The 14472-nt window shown below is 33.3% G+C and overlaps 1 long non-coding RNA gene across 1 annotated transcript; it reads left to right on the forward strand.

Annotated features, from left to right (window-relative positions):
- Nucleotides 1-11105: 11105 nt before the first annotated feature.
- On the forward strand, nucleotides 11106-14430 carry LOC127882271 (uncharacterized). Its single transcript, XR_008050469.1, has 3 exons — nucleotides 11106-11331; nucleotides 12266-12402; nucleotides 12940-14430. It is a non-coding gene; the product is annotated as an uncharacterized LOC127882271 (long non-coding RNA).
- The last annotated feature ends 42 nt before the right edge of the window (nucleotides 14431-14472 follow it).

Here is a 14472-nt window from a genome sequence, read left to right on the forward strand (position 1 = left end):
ATTAAGGTTTCCATTTCTTTTATCTAATAATGGGCTTAGAACAATATTGAAATCACCTCCGACTATAATAGTTTTATCTTGATTACTTATTATATAGGATTGTAATGTTTCGTAAAGTTTGGATTCATCTATGTTAGGGCCGAAAACGTTTATTAATGTTAATTGTGTTTCGTGTATTTGTATATCTGTACTTGCTTGTCTGCCAATTATTATTTCGTTAAAGTTATCTACTGGTAGATGGTATTAGATGTCTTTCCTGTAAAAGACATATATTTTTTTTCGTCTAACCATTTAAATTTTTTAGTGCGTTTGTCTATGTTAATACATTTAAAGTACATATTTTAATGCTCATAAACAAGAAGAGTTGAGTAAACGGTAAGCTTGTGTGTGCATGTCCAGCTTAAGGTATGCAACTGAGGTAAACATTGCTATACTCAGTTGCATACCTTAAGCTGGACATGCACACACAAGCTTACCGTTTACTCAACTCTTGAGATAAATAATTTAGAGACAAAAATATGGGTAGGCTGGAATGTAAGTTAAAAAAACGACTTAATGTTTGAGCTAAAATATTTTCTACAAAAACGGATGTAAGAAAAAATACAATAAATAATATTTGGTACGTTTACTGTTTCTTCATTTGCGAATGTGTATGTATGTGTGAGTCGAGTGCATGTGTGTGTTTCACATTACCATAGCATTACTAATAACATAAGGACAGTTATCATGATAGTAACAGTATGCATTATTATAAGTCTCGAATATTCATGATAGTCAAAAATTAACATGTCATGAGATACATTACATTTCACATCTACCATAACATAATTAATAACATAAGAACATTATCATGATACGAATAGCATACATTATAATACCCCCACAAACGAAGTTTAAGGGGGGTATATAGGAGTGAGCTTGTCTGTCTGTCGGTCGGTCGGTCTGTCGGTCGGCCGGTCGGTCCATATTAAGTGTCCGCTCTGTATTTCAAGAAGTTTTCATCCGATCTTCACAAAACTTGGTCAGAAGTTGTATCTACATGATGTCTCGGCCAAGTTCGAACATGGGCCTTGCCAGGTCAAAAACTAGGTCACGGGGTCACTTAGTGGGTTTTAAACATTTAGCATGTTGTTCGCTCTCTAATTCAAGTAGTTTTCATCCGATCTACACCAAACTTGGTCAGAAGTTGTATCTAAATAATGTCTAGGCCAAGTTAGAACATGGGTCTTGCCGGGTCAAAAACTAGGTCACGGGGTCATTTAGTGCGTTTTAAACATTCAGCATGTTGTCCGCTCTCTAATTCAAGTAGTTTTCATCCGATCTTCACCAAACTTGGTCAGAAGTTGTATTTAGATGATCTTAAGGCCAAGTTCGAACATGAGCCTTGCCGGGTCAAAAACTAGGTCACGGGGTCACTTAGTGCGTTTTTTAACATTCAGCATGGTGTCCTCTCTTTTATTCAAGTAGTTTTCATCCGATCTTTACCAAACGTGGTCAGAAGTTTTATCTAGATGATCTTAAGGCCAATTCAAACATGGGCCATGCCAGATCAAAAACAAGGTCACAGGGTCACTTAGTACGTTTTACACATTGAGCATTGTGTCCACTCTCTATTTCAAGTAGTTTAAATCCGATCTTAACCACACTTGGTCAGAAGTTGTAACTAGATGATGTGTAGGTCAAGTTCGAACATGGGCCATGCCGGGTCAAAAACTAGGTCATGGGGTCACTTAAACCTCATCATTTTGTCCGCTCTCTAATTCAAGTAGTTTTTATCCAATCTTCACCAAAATTAGTCAGAAGTTGTATCTTGATAATGTCTAGGGCAAGTTTGAATATGGGTCATGCCGGGTCAAAAACAAGGTCACATGGTCACTTAGTGCATTTTAAACATCACAATGTTGTCCGCTCTCTAATTCAAGTAGTTGTCATCCAATCTTCACTTAACTTGGTCAGAAGTTGTATCTAAATGATGTCTATGTCAAGTTTGAATATGGGTCATGCTGGGTCAAAAACTAGGTCACGGGATATTTAAGTGCGTTTTAAACCTCACCATGTTGTCCGCTCTCTAATTCAAGTAGTTTTCATCCAATTCTCACCAAACTTGGTCACAAGTTTTATCTAAATGATCTCTAGGCAATATTTGAACATGGGCCATTCCAGGCCTTAAACTAGGTCACGGGGTCACTTAGTGCGTTTTTTAACATTCAGCATGTTGTCCGCTCTCTAATTGAAGTAATTTACATCCGATATTCACCAAACTTGGTCAGAAGTTTTATGGAGATGATTTTAAGGCCAAGTTAGAACATGGGCCTTTCTGGGTAAAATAAAAGTGCATTTTAAAAATTGAGCATGGTGTCCGCTGTTTTTTGTGAAGACGACATGCAAAATATTATGTGTCAAGCGGCATTTGGGGGTATTCGTCACGTCTGTGACAAAGCTCTAGTTGTTATTATTGCTATTATTAGTCTGAAATGTTCATGAAAGTCAAAATTTAACATACGCAATCCAAATGTTTGGAGCTTATCATTACTTATACATATGTCATATTCGAGTGTTTTGTATATTACGCGTTTAATCAAGTACTCTTTCAGTGGAAAAGTTCTTGCGTTTTTCATATTGGTAATCAAAAATTTACGAAAACGAGATACGCTTGGATCTATAAACTGACGGATGTTCACGATTAAAATTATAACGAACTGACAAAAAAGGAACACAATTTAAGTTTATTATTCCCCGCCATAGGCGGAGGGATATTGTTTTGGCGTTGTCCGTCCGTCCGTCCGTCCTTCATGCCGTCCGTCCGGCACTTTTGGGTCCGGAGCCATATCTTGAAAGTGCTTTGGCGGATTTCATTGAAACTTCGTACGAGTATATATATGGATAAGAGGATGATATACGCCAAATCGCATTGTAAACCATCAAATAATAACAGAGTTATTGTCCTTTGTATAAAAAAAAATGCTTTTTGTGTGTGTCCGCAGCCATATCTTGTGTCGAGAAGTATGATGGCGGGGGATATCAATTCAACGAATTTGCTTGTTTGTCTAGAAATATGCTTTGATTAATTGTCAGGTACTCATGGTAAACAAATAAACCAAACGAAATCAAATCACGTACTGAAAGACTGAGTATGCTTGTGTATCCACCACATTATCATTCTGAATCATTTTAAATGTATATTAAGGATAAATACGTATGTCTTTCAAATTTTCGAAAAGTATCGTAGATCATCAGATATTTTCGATCTAGATTGTATGATAAACGAAAAGTATCATAGATGAACAGATAAACGAAGCGTATCTTAGATCAACAGATGGCTCTTTACGTAGTGTCAAGCTAATATAAGAAAAATAAAACACAAATGAATATGCTTAGACTTATCAATCGGATACTCTCAAAGGAATTAAAGATGAACAACGGTGCATGCATACGTGTTGGTAACACGCACGCACGCACGCACGCGCACACGCACGCACACACACACACACACACACACACACACACACACACACACACACACACACACACACACACACCACACACACACACACACACACACACACACACACACACACACACACACACACACACACACACACACACACACACACACACACACACACACACACACACACACACACACACACACACACACACACACACACACACACACACACACACACACACACACACACACACACACACACACACACACACACACACACACACACACACACACACACACACACACACACACACACACACACACACACACACACACACACACACACACACACACACACACACACACACACACACACACACACATATAAATATATATATATTGTTCTCTTTAATAAGAGATTTGGTAAGTTTCAGCCTTTATGCTTATATTTACTCACTTTGTAAAATAATAAGTACAGCACTAAATTAAAGTCAACATATACTAAGTGACTTATTAATGTTTCCTCATTGCAACAATTTTTGTAAAAGCTTGAGTATTTGATATTTTTTTAATATAAATTTAGTCAAATTAAAACGGGTAGTCAAACCCTTTTCACTGTGTCTGGGTAAGCTGATTTCCAAATGAATCTGAGTTTTGATGAAAATGATTGTAACAATAATCTAATTCATATTAAAACCGCGATCTTCAGTATTGTTCTAAAAAAGTTCGATCAACTGAACGGACGCAGTTGCATGTTTGTACAGAACAGCCATATATTTGAAACACCATACCGTTTTTTACATCAGCGATGAACTGCGAGCGCTTTATTTATGCCTTATTACAAGTTTTTTTGGAACAAATAATCTTCCTGTGCGAACAACTATTGTAGAAAAGTACAATAGCACGTAATCTTACAGTTTCAGACGACATCAGATATGTTACAATCCTTTATGACGTTTAACCATTAACATAAACCATACGATCAAAAGAACAATTCTTTATCCAGGGGAATAAATGTCTCGAAAATATGTTAGCGCTAAATATGTATGATATCATAATAAATTAATGTTGTTGTTATTAAATTGAATGCGTTTTTATTCAAAATACCTGCGACTAACGGAAACACATTCAGAGCAACACAGTTGAATGTGGTTTTTGCAGAACACCTCCACGCTTTTATTAATGTGTATTTCACATATTTGTAGAAAAGCAATCAAGTCCTTGGAAACTGGCCAGTTTTCAATTTTTGTTTGACGTATTTAATATGCGTACTGATCAATTGATCATGTATCCCAATGCACTCTTTACAAAAACAGTATTGACATTGTTCACAGTAACACACTGCATATTAATTATGTTCTTGTCATTTCAGGATAAACAATAAAAACAGCCATTTCTTACACAACCAGCACCAACGGAAGACTGAAAATATGTCGCCATTTTATTCATAAACTTTCAAGTCACAATTATTAGGCATGTATATCAAACTGTTATATAAGCAAACACTCTCTTAATGATATTACAGTAATGAATTATCGGGTCCATAGTCTTGTGTCCTCAATGAAACAAATATAACTTGCATATGATTTAAAGCTTTACCGAACAACTAGGTTTATAAATTGTATAGCCTGTTGTGTCAGGTGACACAATTATTGATATATATCAGACCGTCGCACACGTTTAAAGGGATTTATTTACACGGTTATGTCTATACACTTGCTTGGGTCCGTCTTCGTCGGAGCAATTTGTTTTAATGGTTTTTAAGTATTAATCAAACGCGTAATTCTTCTTAACTTTCTCCAGTCGTGAAATTCAAGTGCATGTTTCAACAAAACTCAGTTCGAGAGACTACATGTTTTACATTTATTACTCAACTTCCGTGCTGGGCAATATAGCAGGAACAGCATTTGTTACAAAGGAAAAATCTACAACACTATAAATACACCTGCGAAAGAGAAAAAGTACACCAGAAATCATTCCTAATTTATGTGTGCGTTTGGGGATTCACACAGGTATTACGCTATGTCTAGTTTAATTTAGTTCTTACCATAAACATATTGTTAATTATACATACAAAGATATGTGTACACAGAATAAAAATAAATGATTTCATTACTAACATATTGATGACAAATACCTTATACAAATAATGGATAAGATAAAATCATATATGTTCCTTAATGTTTAGCCCAAAATAATAGAAATACGAACATTAGCTAATAACATGTTGATAATATCTTACACAGATCAGATTTAAAAAGTTACCAATGTGTATGTTTTATGAATCGGAATGAAAAAAAAGACATTTTTGCTTATTATATAAACAAATAAATGTTATACTTTTTCTTAATAATATAAATTTAAGTTTAAGTTGTTATTCTCGACGTTTATTTTTTTTCATTTAATAAATTGCTATGGTTCGTCTTCTAAATATCACCCATACAATATAAAAAACTTGTTATTGCTAAATATGTGTAATCATTTACGTACGAACTGAAAATACAGTCTGGCAAAATCTGTCATATTAACACAATAAACGAAAATTTACAGTAGAAGGTCAAATACATATTGTGAAATCATTATTATATATGGATCATTAATTTTCGTTGATTTCATGGGTAGACTGATCCACAAATTTAACAACACATGAATTACTGTTTCCACTTATTTACACTATTTAAAACTGAATAACACAAGGCATGAACTACTTCATATCAAACATAGTGCACGCAAACATTCAGCGTTTGTTTCGCATTCTAGATAATCCGATTTAGTACTTCTGTTGCGCACATGTAGGTCAACGTTAACAGATTATTTTGATTTTTAATGTTCCGATGTTCATGCCAGCTAAGAGAGGGAATATACCTCTACATTACCATCCCCTAGATTGTCGCCATCCAGTCGTCATCCACTGTTTCAGCTTGGTTCAGGGCACTTGCTCTCTCACAGCTAAAACGCAAATACTTCTATTGAAAGGACAGACTCATTTCGAGGCTTGATGATAGTTTGAGGATGTTTATTTTAGTTTGTATGCTACAAAACATATCTACAGTGTATTTTTCTTTGCTTTGAATGGTTATACAGATGTCTTACACAGTTTTACAGGACTTGCTTCCACACATAAATTTATAAATTAAATACCTGTAACAAGAAATATCTGTAAGGTCTTTCATTTATCCTGATCTTGAAAATATAGGTTGAACATTTGCATTTCTAAGCACTTAATTGAAACCATGAGGGTAAGTGTTGTTGCTTTTTCAGTTGTTAGCTTTTTTCAGCTTATCCACCACAACAAATGTTTGTTAAGTTGTGTATTTCAAATATATGTGTACATTTTTAAGTCATGTTTAATAAGAGTGAAATCAATAAATAGCACACTTTACATTTCCTATGCGCACATTATAATAACATATACTGGTATTAAAATAATACAGACCTTCAGAGAAGATTCAATACATGTACGTACACTTTTATTCAACGTGCGCACTTGAACGTATATGTACATGCTTTTATATAAGATAATTTTATTTGTGTCCTGAAATCGCATAGTATATAGCTTGCATTAATGTGTTCTTCCAGATGAAAATATATTAGTATTTTATTAAAATGCAATTTACATTCCACACATTCAAATCACACTTGTATAATTTTGATTGCATTTTGAAAATGAACAATCTAACAGCGATACTTTCTGATAAAAATATGTCAGATTGTGTTATTAATAGCAAACTGACTGGCGGAAACATACATAGATAGCTTTTAGGGATGATATAGAGACAGGCTGACCGCGTAATGACCATGATATCCTGCAAGAGGGAATGCGATACGTTGAAAGACAATGCATAATATTGTGCAAATCCTCTGGCTTATGCAAATCTATATTTTACATGTTTTTTTTCTTATGCCAATATGAAACTATATAACATTACTCTACGCAAGTATATTGTCGTAAAGAACAAAAGCCATTAGCAATAATTTCATTATTTGAAACATATTAATGCACATAATGCAATTAATGATTTTTACCAAAGTTAAGAACACAGCCTCTAAAAAGACACGCTCTTGCTAAGACAATCTGTTGATTGGAAGAGTTGTGTATAAAACTGTTGTTCCCGCTCATTATTGCCATAAAAGATGCGATCACATCTCATTCAACGTTCTGATAGTGGCGTTGTTGACTTTGTGTACCTTTTCTAAAGGGGCCGGTCAACAGATTTCGGCATGTATTGAAGCTTGACATTAAATGCTTTAAATGCTTTATATTGATACATTTAAACGTTTGAACTAAACATCTCCAGTAAAAAACAAGATAACAATGTAAAAAAAGGAAAAAAGTAACCCTCAACAGGGATCGAACCACTGACCCCCGGAGTCCTGGAGTCCTGGAGTAAAAAGTCTCCCGCCTTGACCACTCGACCATCAACGCTCATGCTTAGAGCGGATGTGTTTTATACCTATATAAGCAATCCTCGTAGTTTTCAAAATATCGTTTTGCGTCGCACGACGCTTGATCTGTTTGACGGTCCCTTTAGAACTATACGGCTCAACACGCGATCTGTTTTAAAATAAAGCAATAACTTGTTTTCTATTTTGAAAAACAACGCGTCGTTCTACAATAATTAATAAACGCAGAGTTAAGCTGGTGGAACAATAATGACCAATGCCATTTTTCTGACATAAAGTATTTTTGTGACCAACGAAAAGTATTGTAACCTTGAAATGGTCAATTGTGGATGACACATTGATGTATTTTAGTAAACATTTTACAACCATACTATATCAACAGAATTTCCCTATTCAATCACAAACATCCTATAAAGCAATGTTTTCAGTAAATACGAACGTCTTTTAGCTTCTCTGGGAACATACAATAAACCTTCAACAATATTTACCCAAGACACAAGAAATATATATAAACCCAAGCAAGAAGAGATAAAACACGGTACAAATTAACGAAATGTATTTCACAATATTCACATGAACTCATTTAAATAGGATAGTTATAAATTTTGTTCTTTTGCGCTGGTTACTTATCAACTTCAATATAAATTATAGTTGCACTAAGTATCATTGTCACGGTAGAGAACATACATATTAAATCATTCGGTACTAAAAACTATTGGAGAATGGCGTTCTGACATAACTTGCTTTTAATATTTTTGACATATTTCAGAGGTTTTCCTGCCCTTTAACAAATGTTAAACGCACCCAATCTCATAACACATAGACCCGAACTTACGGATACGCTGTGTTGCGCACCAATGTGGCTGCAAATGCAGACTTCAAAGCGCTGAGTGATATCAGTGTCGTGCTGTGACTTGATCAATTAACGAACGCGCGATCATTTCATTTATACAGTCGAAACATTAATGACCCTCAAAACGCAATAAAAATCATTTATAACACAGATAAGGCAAACAATCGTTCTGTATAAAAAGTACCATTAATCTGTTTTTCCTTCCTGTTTACCCTATACTTTTAGATGGATTGAGCGATTTGGTATTTATCCTGTTGTCAACACATAAACTATATACGGGTAAGCATGGACGTAATAATGCAGAACGAATACTTTGCGAACTTAAGGGGACCCATCAACTGTGATTTGTGTGAATCAATTTCTAATCTATGTCAATTAATGAAACTATTTAGGATACTTGCTCCTTGTTAATTATGATAAAATTTCAAAATATATTTAAATAATTCGTAGGTGCATAAAGAGAATTGACCAATTTCAGCATAAAGTGTCTGTAAATGTGTTAACAGTTTCACATTTAACAGTCTTCTTCAGAACTGTATTTAAATACGTTCAATATTAGTTGCCGCCATAAATCTCCATATTTCGCAATAATAATTTAGGGTTAACAAGACACACGAATCAAACAAACTGAATATAATATTCATCGGAACTACCATACCTTTCGTTATGCAAAAAAATCTAGTTCATCGCCCTTGTAGCTTTGCAATAAAATGTATTTGTTGAAGAAAGAAATGACAACCCGCTGGACAGAACGATACCATGTTAGTTAAAATTGATTACTGTATCAACCTCTTTTTCTGTGTATGAGCAGTTGTAATTTTTGTTTTGTCAATATTGACATTTAAATTCCAATTATCGCAATATGCCTCTAGATTATTAAACGATAATATATGGTCGTAAAATTGGATTTAAAACATTTTTTCTTTTATTTTGCAATCCACAGTTATGTATTGATACAATGTAAATACAAAATAAAACGCTTTTAAATAAGGCGGCATCCAATATAACGCAGGTGGGTATTGGCTCTGTTTTTTTCTCCAATATTATCTCGTTGTGTGTATTATCAAAATTCTCATTGAGCTGAATGAATTATTGCTCTATAACAATCGTTTAGAGATTACACCATACTGGAATATTTGAAAGTTAAAGTGTGATAATTTATTGTTTGCTGCAAAGAAGTGTTTTGAAAATAGCATGTTTCACGTGCTAATGCTGTTCCTATTTATGTGCTATCGATCTTAGACAGCGTTGACAAGTTTATATAGACACGTTTAATTTGATTGTTATTTGTAGACAATATTTATTTATTTAATATTTATTAACAGGTAAATATACTAAACTGAAATTGAAAACATAAGAGTCAGGACCTATATATTTTTGTATAGGTCCCTGTAACAGGTTAAGAGAAATTAAATGAGTAATCAAGACGATTTAGATACATTCAAACCCATCGTTTAGTGTTAACAGAATTAAATTTAATGTTCGACCGAGTTTTAAAAATTATGTGTACACTCAATTTAAATGAAAACTCATTTTTCAGTAAGCCGTTATAATTGAACAACAATGTTCAGTGCGCGCACATAACGTTTCCCGATTTAAGGATGTTCTTCACACCATTGCAAAATGTCGTTCGTTTATGTTCATGAGATAAGTTAAGAGGATTAAGATACGTGCACTCGCAGGTTTATTGTAAACAAAATTAAAAAAAACACATTGTTTTCCGGATATAATGTGTTCATTTAACACTCAATCTACATTTAAACTCACATGCACATAATGTAATCTGGACAGTGGTAAATGAGCCCAAATCGCGTTTCCCAATTTGTGCATGTGCCCATGGTAAACACCGTGCCCATAATTCACTGTATTGTTCAATCTTCTATAAAATGTATTATTATATATCCAATAAATTCATCCAATGGGCATTCTTAATATGTACCACGTGACCGTCCAATATATTCCGGTATTGGATCCAAAAAGTCTGTATCTGTGTAAATATTTAAAGCATTACAGCTTCATACTAAATGGAATCCCAATTATTGTAGAACAAAGGCTTCGATTCGCTTACATAAATATACAAAATAGACTAATTTTAAGATTGATTATGATTACATCCTTAGGGAGGTTTCATACTTCAACTAGGAAGATCACTTTTTCTGACGGCTGTTTCATGGCTAAAATCGGGTTCCGCTAAGGTTTATTGTTGAGTTCATTGACCTTCTTCCATTAAAAGCCGTGTCCGAAACTAAGTATAGGACTTTTTTTTTTACAAATCATAGTTAAACATAATTTTTTACAAAATATAAAATATAATTTTTTGCTGGTTGTTTTATTTTTTTATAGTGAAAAATAATTGTTGACAAAATATCAAACATGTTCTTTTTCTGTTTTTTTTACTGACTGGACTGAATGGTGTGTACATATTTAAAAAGCCTTTTCTTATTTCTGATTAATTTCTTTATTTTCAGAAACTCTGGGACCTCTGGATCATGGGGAAACATGATCCCATGGCGTTGACAAGAGCGCTCTGGTGGAGAAACAACTTCTTTGGCTTTAGGGGAAGAGACGAGCACCGGAAGCTGCGATGGGGCGACATCACTATTTGTGAAGAAGTGGATGGTTCCAGGTATAGTCAGCCAACCAGTTTAGAATACCCCGGCAAAAAAACGTTAATTCTTTTGGCCACAATAATTTCTTTCGTGATTTAGTGTCAATGTGAGAAGATGTAAAAATAAAGGGTATTTTTTTTTTGGTATAATAACAGGTTAGGCCAGACGGCATATGCATTTTTTTGTCATAAATAGCCAATTAAAGTTCACCCTTCCGAAAATTATTAAAAATCATTCAAATTATAAAATTAGTATTTCAAAACATTGTCGTGGCATTTGTTTTCAATCAGCAAAATGTTTATTTGAAAATATTAAAGCCTTCTTTATCGATATGCACATTTCAAAACATAACTTATTCAATTTGTTCCGGTTAACTTTTTGCTGCATGTATCCCCCCTGTAAGCATAATACAAAAGCTTTCTTGCTTAAACTTTGTTAATTTAATCCTTTACCTAATTCATACCTTAGACACTTATCTTTTTTTTTATTGGGGCATTATGAAAAATTAAAAACTAAATAATCGGAACTGCTGATTATCCGGAATTGGTTGACAAACTGTAGTAAAATTTAACTGACATTGCCATGATTACTTTATAAAAACTTTAAATAAGTCATTTGGTAATATTTTTTTTAAACAAGAAAACAACCACAACAACAAACATGAAAGTAGATCTAACAATTGTGAATTTTATGTTTAGTTGTCTAGACTACTCTGTTAATAATAAATGGAACAGATACTTGTAACATTTCAGACATGAAAGGTTGAAACTAAGCCATAAAAATGATAACTGCATCTATTTCCATTTTTTTGTTTGCTTGTCTTTTTTTTAACTTGTAGGTCTTGTATGATTTGACATATTATGCATATCGATAGATCTTATATGTTTTGCAACTAAGATTTATCTGCAGTTCTCTTTAAAATAAAAATTTTTTATATTTAAAAATTTTCAGGTACCTTATGTTCGAAGAACGGGACACAAGGCAAGGAAGAATCCAGGCAATATGAGATTAGTCAATCCTCGACTGTATGGGACTAAAGACAAGCCTGAAACGTGCCCTGTTAACCTTCTTATTGAGTTTACTCATAGGTATTGTTTTGAAGTTTAAAATGATATTACGCTCCATTAGTTAGTTATTTATGTTATAGTGGATATGTGTTAGTTTAGGTTTAGTACCAATTTATTTAGCAAGTGACCAAAGAAATTTATGTTTTCCACAAGTTAATAATTATTGTTGATGAGCAAATGTCAATTGATATTAATAATCTATTGAAAACCCAACAATGTGTTTGTATAAGTCTTTTATACTGTTTGTTTTACACTAAGAACGTATAAATTGGGTACTTTTGCTGGATTTATAACAATTTTAACATCATTTATTCAAATAATAACATCATTTCACAGTAAAACAGAGAACCTTTATTGGTAACTGTCTGTGTTATTTTCACTGTTTTGAATAACCAAATTTAAATCATCAATACTTTCATATAAACTGCAGGAAAGCATAATATTACAATCTCACATTATGATCTGTAAATGAATATCCAAGAAATGGAGCAGGGATCAGAATCAACTTAATAGCATTCTTAACTCTCCATAAATATGAAATAATTTGTTATCTTTAAGGAGACCACTAGAGATGTGCCAGCCGGAAGCACCTTTCTACCTACAGGTTCATCCATCGTGGGACAGGGAAGTGAATGGGCAACCAACTCAAGTGTGGTTTAAAAACCAGCCATTGGGAGAACACAGCCTTGGCAATATGATGAAACAGATGGCTCATCAGGCTGAACTACCTGGGCACAAAACCAATCATTCAGATCGAAAGACAACAGTAAAAAGACTTAAAGAAGCCAACTTTGAAAATACTGATATAATACAAGTTACTGGACACAAGAATGTGCAAAGTTTAAACTCATATTGTACCGTACCCCAGAAAATCATGAAAAAATGTCAGCAACCTTAACCACCTACAATGCAGAGGCGATCGAAGAAAACAAAGAAAATTTGGACTTTCCAGACATTCCAAGTCATGAACTAGAAGAAATTTTAAGCTGTGTCGAAGTGGTTGAGCAATCACAGAAGGAAAACGTCTCATACAACCCGAAATCATCTGAAATTCAGCTCTCGTCTTCTCATACACTAAATAAGGCATTAGGAATGGGCACGTCGATGCTTTCAGGCGCAAATATCAGTGGTGGTAATTTTACAATCAATATCAACTTTGGTATCAAGTAACAAATGAAATGTATTTGAAAAAGAGAACATGTTAAAAAAAGTCAATTTTAAAGTTAACTTTGATAAATTTGATAACATTTTGTTGACAGTTTCTGGATATGTCTGACATTAAATTATTTTTTATTATGTTTCAATTTCATTATGTGTAAAAAAATTCACACTTAAAGTGCATATGATGAAGTGTTTACTGTGTTGAATAACTGAAAAGTCATTTAATAGTTGCAATTAAATTTGTTAAACATCCTTTTTTCAGAAAGTGTTGAAAACTTACAGTGGAGTTTCATTTGATGAATGTTTTATTACATCAATTCAATAACAATTATAAGACATGTACAACATTTTTTGTAAATTTATTTAATTTAACACAAATTATTAACCTGTACAAATTATTTACTGCGTACGAATTTGCACTTTGAAATGCTGTTGATACTGTGATATTCGGGCATTTTAATGTTGTTGCCTGGACGAATTTTCACAGTGATGTATAATGGATTTATTGTGATATTTGGGCATTTTCATTTGATTTGTTGTTGCCGGGAAAAAGAATCAGTTATATATCATTTATTTTCTGTGATATTATGACATCATCATTTGCTATGTTGTTGTCTTGATAAATTTGCACTTTTATTAACAGATATATCATTGATTAACTGTGATATAAAGGACGTTTTCATTGGATATATTGTTGCCTGGGCGAATTTGCACTTTGATTTGTCGTTGATTAACTGAAATATGAGGACATTTTAATTTGAAATGTTGTTGCCATGTTTAAATTGACTTTAATGTTGTTGTTCCATTGTCCATGAAACATTTGTGTTGTTTTAACAATTGAGAATCTATAGTAAAAAAACATTGAAACCTTGTTTTTCTGTTTTGTTTTATTATTTAACAAATAATGTCCAATCTGCGTTGTAATTGATA

Source organism: Dreissena polymorpha, chromosome 5, assembly GCF_020536995.1.
Source record: "Dreissena polymorpha isolate Duluth1 chromosome 5, UMN_Dpol_1.0, whole genome shotgun sequence".
Classification (NCBI taxonomy): domain Eukaryota; kingdom Metazoa; phylum Mollusca; class Bivalvia; order Myida; family Dreissenidae; genus Dreissena; species Dreissena polymorpha.